The sequence below is a fragment of the Megachile rotundata genome, chromosome 12 (assembly GCF_050947335.1).
Source record: "Megachile rotundata isolate GNS110a chromosome 12, iyMegRotu1, whole genome shotgun sequence".
NCBI lineage: Eukaryota > Metazoa > Arthropoda > Insecta > Hymenoptera > Megachilidae > Megachile > Megachile rotundata.
In genome coordinates this window covers 12,195,331-12,211,568 of record NC_134994.1, presented here as the reverse complement: position 1 = coordinate 12,211,568, position 16,238 = coordinate 12,195,331, and the positions used below count along the sequence as shown (strand labels likewise).

Sequence of the window (16,238 nt, the reverse complement as noted above, 5' to 3'; positions counted from 1 at the left end):
TTCCCAAGCTTGCAAATTCCCATATCCTCAATTCCTACGCTCCCAAATTCCCAAATCCCCAATTCCCAAGCATGCAAATTCCCAAATCCCCACTTCCCTACTCTCTAATTCCCTGCTCTCCAATTCCCTGTTCCCCAATTCCCTGCTGCCCAATTCCCTGTTCCCCAATTCCCTGCTCCCCAATTCCAAAATTTCAAACTTCCAAATTTCTATAGCCCCAAAATCCTATAATCCCAAATTTCAAAAACTCCAAAATTTTGAAGTTCCAAAATCCCAAAATCCCAAAATTCCAAAATACCAGTCTTACCAATTCCCAAAATCCCAAAATACCAATCGCACCAATTCCCAAAATCCAAAACTACCATTCCCACCAATTCCCAAAATCCCAACCTCCCAGTCCCCCCAATTTCCAAAATCCCAAAACACCGCATACTTCCCGCACACCGTGTATAATCGCTGTCGTAATTTCCAGCGAGCCGTTTCACTTTCGTTGCGTGTTCTTGCTCGCGAATTTCCACCACCCTGTCCCCGATTACGATACCTCGAAGCCTTCTCCTCGGCTCGTCCAGCAACGCGACGTTCCCTCTTTTACCCGTTATTTTTCTCTCTTAAACTCAACACCCCGTAATTGCTCAAGGTTCTCTTTTTACCCTTCCATAGAGACGCGGAGGTTGCATTTCGAAAGACGTCAAGCCTCGCGCGGATGCGGATGCAGTTCGATACGACGAAACTTCTCCAAGCTTGGCCCAGTGACCCAGTTTTTCCTTGCTTGTTGCCGTGCTAACGCAAAACCGTGTTGCTACGCGTTAATTTTCCATTTCTGTGATTCGATCTATCCCTTCCGTGGAAATAACCCGCAACGGGTTTAGAACGCTGCGGGTTTTGTTAAATTAATACGAGATTAGGGGGTCTTGTTTAAAGGCCGAGGTTTCATTGATTTAATTTGATTGACTTTATACAAGTAATAATCTTCTATTTCTGTGTCATTCGATGCTTTCAGCTTTCAAAGCCCGGTCACTCGATACCGCGTGATTTTACTAAATAATTTGATATCTTTCGTCAAAATTTAATTGTGGAAATAGATATGGGTTTTGAGTTATGCTTTCCGTCTGATGATAATTTCCATAGTTTATTTACAAAAAATAATAATAGTAGATGTATTTTTTAGTCATCTATTGATTGATAATTTATTTCTAACAATTCTTTACTGATTTTGTAACAATCTGCACGTGAATCTCCATAGGAGAAAACCTACCCTTACGATTAGAACTACTGCGCATACTTTCTGCGCAGCTCCATCTCCGAGCGCGGTTAAATGCCTCTTTTCAAACGACGGTAATCGTTTTTTAAGTATAAACACATATTTTTAAATAAAAACTATACAATAATTTTCATGTTTGAATTTTTATTATTATTTAAAGCAAAGAAATTGTAATTCTGTTTTAAAACGTTCAATTTGTTTGCAATTCTGTAATTACATTTTCAGAGTTAAATGTTTACGAAATAAAATATTAAAAATAGAATTACTTCAGCTGCGTAAATTGTTTATTAGCAATCTCTCACAGAATTATTCATCAAAATTCAACAAACAATGTAAGCACCGTTCAAATAAATAATCCAGCACCTCGAATTTGGTCGTTTTTGAAACAGATTTCGCAGAAACGAGTTATATAAACATAATTTCAATCTACAAACAATTTCTGTTAATTCCTCATTTCTGCGATTTGATAATAACTCTCGATTAAAAGCCGAAATCGAGCAAATGAATTCCACGGAAAGAACCGAAAATTGTTTCTCATTAAATTAATAGTAAGCTCGCTGATACGTTTCCGCGTACGATAATTTTCTGTATTTTCGCTATTCGTACATTTCGCAGCTAAAAAGCTAGCATGAATGAATCATCGAAACTTTTCCTGATATTAAGTCGAACTACGATATCGAATAACATTGCCACCGTAATTTATACGGAACACGTACATATTGTTCGTCGAGTGATTGTTCGATTTCTAGCCGTTTCTATTTCACTGAATATATTATATTTCATTCGTTTCATAACGACGATAAACGATTCAAAAGCAACGTGGATTTGATCGCTCGATTCTGATCATCGTCGAACTGATTACCGTCTGCTTTGGATTAATGAAACGGCTTATTTGCGTTGCCCATATTATTGCGATTCATCGAAAACGTGTTGACAACACGACACGATGTATAATTGCGAGATAATAATAAACTGTGGCGCTCATTATAGTTGGATTATACGCATTCCATGTCGACAACAACCGATCGAACTCCACTCAATTCTTAACCCTTTGTTCCGAGGGTTTCTTGTTTTAGAATTAGCTACAAAAATACCCTTTCATACTGTCATCAAACGGAGTGAGTGAGTCACCTTTGAAACACAAAGGAATAATTTTAATCTTAATTCTAACAATTTTTCAACTGAAGGCAACAATCCAGTAATTTAAGGATTTGAACATTTCAGAATTTAAGAATTTACAGAGTTTGAAAACTATGAAATTTGGAGAATTAAGAATGTCCCCAAATGTGAGAATCTGAAGCTCTGAAAATTTACAAATCTGAGACTAAAAAAATTTCAAAAATTGAATCTCTGAAAATTTGTAAATATCGGGGATCAGAAAATTTGGAAAAGAGAATATCTAAAAATTTGGAAAATCGAACAAAAGTAAAAATTAGTACAGCTCGCCCTAAACGGGATTAAACGATCATCCGAACGGTAGACACAGAGACGATCGGGTGTACGAGATTACCAAGGGTCCCTTATGCACAACATAATTTGCAGTGTGACGTAGACAGCTTCTGCGTGGAAACTGGGTCAGCTGGAAGCGTAGCAATTTAGACGCATCGAGAAAAAAAAAACGTTTTACACGTTTTCCAGCTAGGAGGAGAGAAGGATTTCCGTGCTCGCTACCCTATCGGATTTTTGTTATCCATTTTTATCCTGTTTTCCTTTTACCAGTAATTACCAGGGTTCTCGAGAAAATGTGATTCGTAAACAGGTTTCGCGATCAAATCCGTGCTACGATAATTATCTGTACTCTTGTATTTTTTGCTGCAGAGCCATTTTTTCATTCAAATCTGAACGAGGTGTTCGTATTTTCCTTGAATCGATGTGTCATGTTAAATTATTTCAAATTTTACATCATTTAGAATCTGATGTTTTAGTTGAGTACATAGTCTTCTGAGTCGAACTTTAAATTAAAAATTAATATACTGTGAGTATTATTTTAGGTTAGCTTTGTGTCATCATAATTATTGGGAGAGTATGTTCTTCAAAATCACTTGCTATAATTAGCAAGACATTTTGTACAAAAACATTCATACGGTTTTCTTCATTAAACCTTAAACTTGAAGTTGACGTACCACAGGCGCCATTTTGTGACATTTTTATTTCGTCATATTTCATCAGACGCGACGAGCTTCAAAATCAGCCATCACTTACTATAATTAGTCAGCAGCCATTTTGTAGTAAAAATCTTGATGAAATATTCGTATAGGCTTCTTCATTAAACCTTAAACTTGAAGTTAATATACCACAGGCGCCATTTTGTGATACTTTTATGACGTCATATTTCATCAAACGCGACGAGCTTCCAAATCAGCCATCACTTACTATAATTAGTCAGCAGCCATTTTGTAGTAAAAATCTTGATGAAACATTAATATAGTCTTCTTCATTAAACCTTATATTTTAAGTTGACGCTCCACGAGCGCCATTTTGTGATACTTTTATGTCATGACATCTCACCAGTCACCACTGTAATTAACAAGCAGTCAATTTAAATTAAATACATCTAATGAAGTATTTATGTAATTCATTACTTGGTAATTCACTAGTTTTATGCAACATTTATACAATTACCAGTTCAAGAGAATTGGTATCTAACGACAATAATTTACCATTTCACGATTACGCAATGATTAACCAGTTTCTAAGTTTAATCAAAAAAGGTGATACGGTCTCCAACGGAAAGCGTAATTCCGTGGGTTAATCGATTCACAACATTCTTCTCACCGTGTATCATGAAAGCTCGTTTCGCGAAAGGGAATAATGCAATTGCCTCCTGGCAGTCTTATCTCGCTGCGCGGCAATATCTCGATAAAAGCTCGAAAGCCGGTGTTTTTCTCGACAGTCGGAGAGAATCGAAGCTCGGTTGCGGAAAAAAACAACCCGCGAATACGTGAAAACCGTTCTACCGAATGGAACAACAGTGAACTTCGACATCGATATCAATTCACGTTGAATTAACGCGATAGAGTGTTAAATCATACATCATCCTTCACTTTCCACTTTCTAAACATCTTCACACTCTTTCGTTTTTTCGATTTTTAGTTTTCCTCGATTATATGTATTATAAAAATGAAAAATATGGTTGAGTACCATTAGATTTTAATCTTCATAACCACAGTTCAAAAATCCCTATATTAATAACTAGACTCTTAATTTCTCTATGACTACATTTCTTAAATCCTCAAATTAGAATAGAATTTGAAATACCCCTAAATTCCTCACAATCCATATATTTTAACCTACCCTCAATTTCTAATGGAAAAGCCTATCAATAACAGTTATAAAATTTAAATTTTTGTACGTATAAAAATTTCCCTGATTCCATGAATTTTTATCACGAGTTTGTGTAACAATGCTGGTTCTTCCATGGTGTATTAAAGAAGCTATTAAAATATTGCAACAGAATTTTCAGCGTCGATTTATATTACTAATTAAAAGATGCTGCAATACGAGACCCAGGTGGTATTCATCTTCAGCAACGTGATTAAGTTAATATTGTTTGAACGCGTACGCGAAATTTGATCTACTGCTTCTCGTGCAAAACCATTAAAATTTCCGTGGAAATCTACTAATTAAAAGATGTGAATCGGTGCTCTCGTTTCGTCGCTGTTTAACGTGAAATTAAAACTGCAAGAGGTATTCATTTTCGACGCTGCTTATTTAAAAGCCTTGCAATATACCGCGACCGATTACGTGTTTTACTTTTTTCCATTTTACTCGGCTCTTCTAGAAAGTAATCTTTCGAGGGATACGAAGTTATCTTCAAACTTTTACCTTCGAATGTCGAAACTTAACAGCCAGACGATTAAACCGATAATTACTGAACTGTTCCATGTTCGGAACATTGAAACTATTTGCTTATCTTCGAATCTTCTTCGATGGTAAATCTAGATAATCATTCCTGTGCAGTCGCAATAATTTGTTTACAGGATATGCTATTAAATCGGATAGCGTGCAGTGTAATTGCGATATTTCTTGGTCATTATGATAACACAACGATGATTGCGTTACATCTGCGTTCCTGCGGCTTGATGCAAATAACTGTTTGTCGTTTATCGCGTCGTATCTGAATACCTTCTCCGCTAATGGAAAGAAAATTTGTGGAAAATTAGTGAGGTTATGATAATCACCTACAGCATTCGAACACGTTAAGATGGTTCCAATAATCTTTTTTCTTTTACGTACTCACCTTCTGAAAATTTAGTTTATCGTGTAAAAAAGTTCTATCAAGATTTGAGTTAAAAAGTTTCAATTTCACTACTGGCGGGAAGACGACTCGAAGAAATGTAACGTGATCTGTTAAAGAACGCGATAAAGACCTGTTCCATTGTTTTCAATAATAATACGTTGCAAACTTTCTTTATTCTCAGTCCTTTTATTATACTACTTTTACCAACATATTGGTAACACTTTCCCGATTAAAATGAGTCCAAACACAACGTAATTCGGTGCATATTTACTTGTAATAAAATCCCGAATATCATAAAGCCATAGTAGTCTCCGAATTTCGACTGACAGGCGTATCACGTGATCCCCGAATAGCACCGAAGAAAACCGAAATTCCCCGATGTGTCATTAGTCGTTCGTTTACCGCGCATTTTACACAAAATATCAACATAAGAAAAATATTTGAATTTACAGGTAAGTATGTCCCAAATTATGTCATGTTTAGTCTCATTTTAATAAGGAAAATGTCACAAATATATTGATAAAAGTTTCATAAAAATACAAGTTTTATTCTTGTATCAGGAAAGCCCCATATGTTTGTTTACGTTCGGTCTCCTTTCGCTGTCCTTTTCTACGTCCAGCAAAACATCTGTCAGTGTCGCACCTACACAATATACGCAAAAGCCCCGGAACATTCGCTTATATCAAATGATTACCGTCTATTGATTTTTTATCATATCTACAACTTAAATACCTGCAGATAAAATAGCAGAAGAATTAAATCTAAACGGTGTTCATTGTCCATCGAAAAGAAGTTAATTCATTTATACGCCATCTTTGTTACGCGAGTGTTTTATATTGTCGAAGAAAATACAATTAATTAAGTTGACTAAGAAACAGTCAACGATAGAGGAAATTTAGCCGGCTAGACAGACGATTTTAATCGAAATAAAGAAGCAAAACGAAATAAAGCAACAGCTCGCAAAAGGGAACGAAGAAACGTAGACGTTCGCCAAAAAGGAACTAACGAAAATGGCGATGAACGTATACGACGAGAAGTCGACGCAAATTAAAGCCAACAAGACGAGAAATTACGGTCTGGCTGAGAAGAAAACAATTCGCGGCCGTTGTGCAAACGAGATACCACCACTACGGTAACATCTACAATGGTAGTTTGTACAGTGGTTTTATACGAACATTATAGTTTGCAAGAATCGACCGAATGGTCGTCGATGAATTAATATTCGTGGCACACTGATAAGACAGAGGCGAGCGACCTTTTTTATCTGTGACAGATGTGCACGCAACGGGAAAATTGCATCGTGCGTGCTTGTTAAACGATCAAAGACCCCAACTATATCAGAATTTATGATTGTCAATCTTTCGTGAATATTATTGGAAGACCTTAGTGAAGAGTGTGCGGTATTTTAAATAAGGACGTATTGGGGAGTTTATATGGCGCTGGGAGAGAACTGAAAAAGGCCATATAATGGGAGTTTACAAAGTTTTCAAATATTCAAATTTTTTAATTGTAAAATTTTTTTAAATTTTCAAATTTCCATACACCCAAGGATTTGTATATTTTTGAGTCTTCGAATTAAAAAAATTTGAACTATAATTTTACATATTTAAATTTCTAAATATGCACGCAGGAAAATGTATCTAAATTACAAAGTTTATATACAGGGAAATTGAACACATGAATTCTGATATTTGCATATGTGAAAATTGAACACATCTAAATTTCTAAATTTACATATATGAAAATTGAACACATCTAAATTTCTAAATTTACATATATGAAAATTGAACACATCTAAATTTCTAAATTTGCATAAATGAAAATGTAACACATCTAGATTTTAAAATAAAAAATCTTCTAAACATCTAAAAATGTATAAATTTCAATTTCCATAAATAAATACGAATTTCTACGAAGAGAATCAAAGCAAAAAATCTGGATAATCAGCAATGAAAACAACCCTGTTGAAAAATCCATAGCGATGAAGTTATATCACCAAGAACACGAAATGTTTCATCAATCGAACGACAATGGATCCGAAGAGAAACGCGATGGATTATTCGAATCCCCCAATCGTTCAAAGGTAACAGTTTCTCGTAATTCAATTCGTATAATTGAATTCCCGATGCATCGATGCCGCTGCGAACTGAATTAAAGTAGCATCGCATCGGTTTTTCATTTTTCACCGGTAAAACCGTGCAGATCGTTGCGATAAGGAAAACCTAATACACCTGTGTCTCTGTGACTCAATGTGCTTTCCCACGTGCTGTTCCGCGCTTATTCATAATTAACGAAGAATAACACGGGAAATTGTACGAATACGCTTTTTTCTTCCACAATACGAGGAAACTGAAAATGGAAACGGGAATGGGGCAAACAGATACGGTAAATTCGAACGATCTCGATGTGAACGAACGAGTGCTGTATTTACATAAAAATTATGCCAACAGCTTCTTGGCCGACGAATCCTCTTTACGGTGCTTCTTTTCCGCGAACGTAATTCTGCCGTGTAAAAGCGACGAGACTTTGACAGAGGAATTACGCGGCCGGAAACGAGTTGAAAATATCGCGATGTTTCTCTTGCGGTATTAACCTTTTGTTGGTGAAAACCGGGATACTTCCGGAACGAGATTCGGTCATTCGTCGAAACAATATCCGACCAATTTTATTTCGTTTATATTGCATTGGAGACTCGTTAACTTTGCGATTTAAATGCAAAATATCAACGGGTGTATCGAGAGATGTATTTCTACAGACTATTTTGAGAAAATTTTGCTAGAATACCGATTAAAGCCCGCGTCGATCGGATAAAGCTTACCGTTTAATCAGTTTCTAAGAAGATTTAGCCATTTTCTTGTTCATCTTCATCCATCCCGTCCTTATGCAATTTGTCTCGTTTTTCGACTCGCGATAGAAAGCACGAGGAAGCAGTTGCGAACCATCAGGCGACCGAGTGACTCGTTGACTCCGACGAGAGATGGGAATCAATTAAAGCGCAATTATGGTGCATTTGGCAGCGAGAGACGACAAGAATCTGTCCACGGATAGAATTCGAAGCGTGGAGCGACGTCGCTGCGGACTATTAATGGAAACAGAAAAACTAACGACGGAGAGGGAGAGCTTTTAGCTCTGTGACAAAATACAAGCAGGTGTAATTTCAGGGGCCGCCTTCGAAATCAATCATACGCTTCAGTGAAAATGATACACAGATAGAAATATGTGGTGTTAAAGTTCGATAGGGAGGTTCTTATTTTATGATTCGAAAATTACTTTTCAGGGATGGAACGAGTTGGGATGAAATTGGGGAGAATTTGGAGAAAAGTAGATTTTTAAGTTAGGAGAATTGTATGTTTGCAAATTTGTAAATTACCAAATTTGTATATCACAAAATTCCTAACTAACTGAATTCCTAAATGATCAAATTTCCAAGTGATCAAATTCCTAAATAACCGAATTTGCATACAACTAAATTTCTAAATCGTCAAATTTCCAAATGACCAAGTTCCTAAATCACCAAATTTCCAAATGAGCAAATACCTAAATGACTAAGTTCCAAATGAGCAAATTTCTACATCACTAAATTTCCAAATGAGCAAATTCCTAAATCACCAAATTTCCAAGTGACCAAATACCTAAATCACCATTATACTAAAAATAAAGTATACCTATAACTACACCAACTACAATACTATAATACACACATGTATAATTCTTACACAAGACTCTCAAATAAAATAATATAGTACATATTATAAAAAGCAAAGTTACCAGGGTTCGATAAGAATCTATAATTTGCACGACCACTTGAAAAACTAAGGCAAATTGGATGAAAACGGCTTTGAGATGCTAATGAATCGATAAGAATACGTTGCCATACCTAGCTAATTAGTTTGAGCGTAACAATGAGCCAATATGGCTTGTTTACGTGATATACAACGCAAATAAAAAATGATCTGCGTAGTAGAGCAAGAAATCGACGATATTTGTTCGTGTGATTACACCGGTAACGCAACACTGTTAATCTTATCAGTTAGCCATGGTCGTTTGTTTTCTTGTAACTTTTATTTCGTACTGTTTAAAAAGACGTTTACTCGCTGGCAGAACATGAAAGGGATTGTAAACGCTTCTTCGGGCAATTAAATTCTATTTACAAGTACTGTTTGTCTTTTTCGGACTACTCCTAGACTGTTTGGAACAGTACACAGGCTTGATTTAAAGGTATTTGTAGCCGGTTTTAGCCAAGATCTTTTATTGTCGTTCTTTTGTTGTTGGAGGAAATGGGGCGGACAAAGACTTCGAATGTAAAGATTTGGGGACTGAGATGGTGATCTAAGGTGTGGGGTGTTTTAGGGATTTTGGGTTCATTATAAGTCCGAGTATAATAATGCTTTCGTTGGGATGCTCCGACCTCCTGTTAGCCACCTTAAGGCACTTTTCACTATTTTTCTAGGGATTTTAGCTCATTTTAACATAGATTAATTCTGTGACAAAAAGTCGTATCCAACACAGTTTGGTAAAAAATCCTCAAAAGTCCTTAGATTCCAAAAATGCCAAAAATCCCTAGATTCCGAAAATCCCCAAGTTCCAAAAATCTCAGATTCCAAAAATTCAAAAACCCCAAAAATCCCAAATTCCAAAAAATCCCCAGATTCCAAAGCTTCCTATTATTATTATAATATATCAAGAATTTTGTCATAGATAAAATTAGAAAACTCGTCTCTAAAATATTTCTACTACGAAAAGATTTTTCGAATCGAGAATGGGTCAAAATGATGGATAAAAATATCGAAGAGATACACGGAGGATGAGGGTTTTGATAAAATTAATTTATTCTCGTTCCATTAGCTGACCATTTTTCTTTGTGACGCCTGGCGCTGTTGAACGTGTGTGTAGAGTACATCCGTTGCTTACACCATACGTGTTGTATTGTACAAAGCACACACGGTCGTTTGAAAATGCCTGTAAATGAGCGGTCGGCGATACACATCGTAGATACTGTGTTCCGCACGGTGACCCACTTTAACAGAGGCCCTCTAATACGCCCCAAGATTCTTTTCGACATCGCTGATATATGGCAGATTCTTCGATATATCAATGTTTCAGCAACTTTTTATTATACACACGTGGCTGGTATATCGTACGCGTTTACACGTGTGAGCATGAATTTCATTTGTATCATGAGGATATCTTTCGGGTGTGGAGTTCAAGAATTTTTATATTTGAAAAGTTGGACATTTTTTAATTCGGGATTTATAAATTTGACATTTGGAAATTTTTAATTCGGAATTTAGGACTTCAGTGTTTTGGACATTTGAGGATTTGGAAATGAAATTTAGAGATTTTAATGTAAAGCGTTCCACATACGAATCTTCATTACACTATTTAACTTTCTGATGAAATAACAAAAAAATTTAACTCTGAAAGATTCGAAAAAAAAAATATGTTGAAAGTTTACGTGTTAAAACAGTTACTCTTAATGACAGAAGAAATTGAACACAATAGAGCTTGTATTTTTATCAGTGAATAACAAATTTCTGATAAGATTAATTGTACTTGTCAAAATACAAAAGAATATACACGTTCTTTGCCTTGCTTCAAATAAAACAGTACGAAGTCCAGTAACGTACGACGAAGTCGTACTCGTTGAAACGTTTTGTAAAGGAAGCTGCATAATGAGGCAGGGTTGTTTGCTTTGAAATTAATTTACTCTTCTTATCTTTATTCGTTGAAAATGAATACTGCAGTTGCATGACGTTTCTTGTGCAATTTGCGTTGCAGTTTGAATCTATCAGGTCACTATATTACAAATTTCGAAATTTCCAAATTAATCATCAAATTCTAAATTCTCAAATTCCAAAAATCCACAGATTTCAAAAATTCTAAGATTGCAAAAATCCCCAGATTTCAACAATTCAAAGATCCCAATCTTCAGATTTCAAAAATACCAAGATCCAAAAAATTCTCATATTCCAAAAATCCTCAGATCCCAAAAATACCTAAATTCCAGAAATCCCCAGATTCCGAAAATTCCCAAATTCCAAAAATCCCCATTCAAAAATCCTCAAATTCCAAAAATCCCAAAATTCCAACAATCCTCAGATTCCAAAAATCGCTAGATTCTAAAAATCCCCAAATTCCAAAAATCCCCATCCAAAAGTCCTCAAATTCCAAAAATCCCAAAATTCCAACAATCCTCAGATTCCAAAAATCGCTAGATTCCAAAAATCCCCAAATTCCAACAATCCCCAGATCCCAAAAATTCCCAAATTCTAAAAATCCCCAAATTCAAACAAACCCCAGATTCCAAAAATTCCCAAATTCTAAAAATCCCCAAAATTCCAACAATCCTCAGATTCCAAAAATCGCTAGATTCCAAAAATCCCCAAATTCCAACAATCCCCAGATCCCAAAAATTCCCAAATTCTAAAAATCCCCAAATTCCAACAAACCCCAGATTCCAAAAATTCCCAAATTCTAAAAATCCCCAGATTCCAACAATCCCAAAATTCCAAAAATCCCCAAATTCAAAAAATTCCTAAATTTGCCATTTCTAAAAATCCCTAGATTCGAAAACAGTTTTTAAAATAAAAAAGTGATTGATCGATGACAGTCGTAATAGTGACCGCGAAGAACTGTGAACATCAGAAAAGATATTTAATCTATTTTCGTGAATTCGGTTAGTTTCCACTATTTGTTCGGTCTGAATCATTCGAATACCAACCACAGAATAAACAACGAAGACCTTACGACGAAGAACAACAATAAACCCGTACCTTGGCCACGGTTCTGTGGATCCTTTTGGATCCTCCTACCAACAACGCGTCTTCTATCCAACGTTGCACAAAGCAAGAGTCTGGCGAAAAGCATGTCCGAGAAACCAGTGAGCTACGAAGATGTTTAACGTCTCAATTTAGAACTGTCGAGCGTCATTAGCGAGGAAATTCCTACTTGTAACCGTGCTTGCTGGTCAAATCCATTTTCATGTATATATGGAACATCTATATGATACGGGACAAGGTACAAATGTACAAGCAATGCTTTCGCATCATTGAGAGTCGTTTTAGGTGAGCTTGGAAGTGCTGGTGTAATGTGGGGAGATGGAGGGTGTTATGTGGCAATATAACGAGTGGTTGTATTAGGAAGTATTATAATGTGGGAGTGGATTCATAAATTATAGGATAACTGCTTTAGAAAGGTATTAAAATTTAATATTCTCAAATTCCAAAACTCTCAAATTCCAAAACTCTCAAATTCCAAAACTCTCAAATTCCAAATCTCTCAAATTCCAACACTCTCAAATTCCAAAACTCTCAAATTCCAAATCTCTTAAATTCCAACACTCTCAAATTCCAAATTTCTCAAATTCCAAATTTCTCAAATTCCAAAACTCTCAAATTCCAAATCTCTCAAATTCCAACACTCTCAAATTCCAACACTCTCAAATTCCAAATTTCTCAAATTCCAAAACTCTCAAATTCCAAATCTCTCAAATTCCAAAACTCTCAAATTCCAAACCTCTCAAATTCCAAACCTCTCAAATTCCAAACCTCTCAAATTTCAAAACTCTCAAATTCCAAATCTCTCAAATTCCAACACTCTCAAATTCCAAATCTCTCAAATTCCAAATCTCTCAAATTCCAAATTTCTCAAATTCCAAAACTCTCAAATTCCAAAACTCTCAAATTCCAAAACTCTCAAATTCCAAAATTCTCAAATTCCAAAATTCTCAAATTCCAACACTCTCAAATTCCAAAACTCTCAAATTCCAAATCTCTCAAATTCCAACACTCTCAAATTTCAAATCTCTCAAATTCCAAACCTCTCAAATTCCAAATCTCTCAAATTCCAAATCTCTCAAATTCCAAATCTCTCAAATTCCAAAATTCTCAAATTCCAAAACTCTCAAATTCCAAATCTCTTAAATTCCAACACTCTCAAATTCCAAATCTCTCAAATTCCAAACCTCTCAAATTCCAAACCTCTCAAATTCCCAACCTTCTCAAATGTCCAAAATAACCCCAAATACATTCCCCAATAAGAGCACCACTGCACAAAAAGTTCCACATTCCCTAAAAAACGTGCTCCAAAAGAAGTAAAGTAGAACCTTTGTCCTCGCACGAAACGGCACAGAAATTTAGTTTACAATGTAACACGAATAAAAAAGTCGATCGATAGAAATAAAAAAAAATTGATGGATAGTTCACGTGTTCGTAATACAGGTTACGCAATTTTGTTAGTTGATCGAGTATAAATAAAAGGGGCAAGCACCGAGGAGATGCGGCTAAACTGAACGACTCTTATCGTCGGCGCCATTCTCTGCTCCCTTGTTGTAATTTATTTTAGCGCGTTCGCAATGGTACATCGATTTATCTGGAAAAAACGGATTGGCCTTAACAACGGCATGCCACGAAACGGTCCGTTGTTCACTTTGAAATACCGTGAAAACTTGCTGAAACTACCGACGTACCTGTAAAACTACGTGCACGAAGAGTTCATGGTTATAGCAACGCTGAGATTGCGAAGAAGCTTCGGTCGAAAAAAAAGAGAGGGAAAAATATGTCGAAAGTTAAGCCGATATAACGTGAAAAATTATTTTTCGTTAGAAATCCGAGTCGGGTGGGCTATTGGAACTTTTAGTCGATTAATCTGATACGTTGACGGGATTTTTTTATGGAGGTACTTTTTATCGGTGTTCGAGGTTTTGGAATTTTGGGATTTGGATTGTCAGACAGTTTGCAAAGTGACTTTTAGAATTTATTTATATAACTATAGAATGAATCTATCGAACTAAAAAATTGATGTATTTTTTAGATCTTTGACATTTTGGAAAAAGAAAATGAAAATTTTGAAACGAGAACAAGACGAGTCGTTCTTTATCAACGAGTTCTGCATCAAAAGCTACAACAAAGAAATTGACAAGTTTTAAAACAAGCAACCAATAATCGAGATTTGTACGAACTTTTTATTGCTGATGTGCGATCGATTCGTACAGAAAAATGGGGAACAAAATCGACGAAGTGGAACGAGAGCAATAAATTAATTTGAAATACCAATGAACAAACAGGTGATGTGTCACGCGAGAAAAATATAATCAGACCAGTTTTTTCTGTTTCTGTAACGTTTCTAATTAACCACTGAGGTCGCTGATGAATTTACGTAACAGAAACATTCATGGTTAATTATTATGTTACACAATGAAATTCTAATGATTAAGACAAAATTTGATGACTTAAAAGTATCATAAAGTGGTACTTATGTTATATTAGGTGGAAAATTGAAGTTCAATGGAGAAGGGTGTACGGCCATTTTGTTCGTATTTCAAACACAAGATGGCTGACTGTAATTTATGGCCAACAATAATCGATTTCAGCATCTGTTAAGTCTAACATAATTTCATGACATAAAATTGTCACAAAATTATACTTGTGTTGTATTAATTTAAAGCTTGAAGATAGATCAAAATGGCTGTACAACCATTTTGTTCATATTTCGAATACAAAATGGCTGACTGACATTTAGAGTCTACAATGATCGATTTCAGAATCTCCAAAGTCTAAAATAATTTGATGACATAAAATTGTCATAAAATGATGCTTGTGTTACATCAATTTAAAGCTGGAAGCTCTATAAAAATGGCTGCACAGACATTTTGTTATTACATCGAATACAAAATGGCTGACTATTACTTATAACAAGCAATGACATATTTCAGAAACTATAAAGTCTAACATAATTTCATGACATAAAATTTTCGCAAAATGATACTTGTATTATATCAAATTAAAGCTTGAAGCTCTATAAAAATGTTTACACAAAAATTTTGCTCATATTTCCAATACAAAATGGCTGCCTACTACTTATAACAAGTCATGATAAAATTCAGAAACTGCAGAAAGTGCACCACAATTTGATGACAGAAAGTCACCACAAAATGAAACTTCAATTATATCAATTTAAAGCTTAAAGTTCCCTTAAAATGACTGTTCAAACCTTTCGTTATTGATTATAATATAAAATGATTAATTATAAGAAAGTTCATCTCACGAATCGCTGAAACTATTTTCTGTCAATGGAAAAGTTCATGCAAAGTCCACACATTTTCAGTAATTTAATCTCCAAATAAAATACGATTTCGTACGATTGAATTGCACGGAATCGTTTCGAAATTCGAAGTTCCATACGCAAGAAACCTAATACGTGCAGTAATCGTGAAACGATAGAAGTGAAACTCATTTACAAGTGTAATTAACGATATTGTGCAGTCACGTTAGCAAACTCTGACAAGTTATCCACGATTATTTCTCGACTATCTACAGATGAGAACACGCATTCGATTAACGACAAAATAAGCGACTTTGTATGAATACAAGAAAGAGTTGTTTGCATTAGAATGCATCGAGGGCCGCATTTACGATAATTGTTGTAACACACGAACGACCACACGGTCAGAGTAATCGAGCAGCTTACCCAACTGTAACTGTTCCGAAGGACGCAATAAAAGCGAAGAAGCAATAAAATTAATTTTAAAACATCGCTTTTATGCCTCGACATTCCAGAATAGCGTTCTTCTTCGATGGATCAATACCGGTGAATACAAATCCGGTGACGTGCACGTCAACATTCTTGTTTATTGTTCTTCGCGTCTTGTTACATTACGTAATGATTTATTGGGTTATGTTAATAATAATGTACTACCGGAAGTATGGGGTACGTGGAGGATAAATTACTAGTGAATTT

General features: G+C 35.4%; 1 protein-coding gene and 1 long non-coding RNA gene across 6 annotated transcripts in view; both read right to left on the bottom strand.

Moving 5' to 3' along the window:
* Positions 1-16,238, bottom strand: part of UbcE2H (ubiquitin conjugating enzyme E2H) — a 54,853-nt gene that overhangs the window by 21,493 nt on the left and 17,122 nt on the right. The gene's annotated exons all lie outside the window — the stretch shown is intronic.
* On the bottom strand, positions 1,386-7,112 carry LOC105663581 (uncharacterized). Of its 2 annotated transcripts, XR_001097024.2 has the most exons (3): positions 5,502-7,106; positions 5,087-5,394; positions 1,386-3,778 (listed from the first exon to the last, which is right to left on the bottom strand). It is a non-coding gene; the product is annotated as an uncharacterized LOC105663581 (long non-coding RNA). The 2 variants fall into 2 exon arrangements; XR_013040084.1 differs by having other exon boundaries at positions 1,386-5,394; positions 5,502-7,112.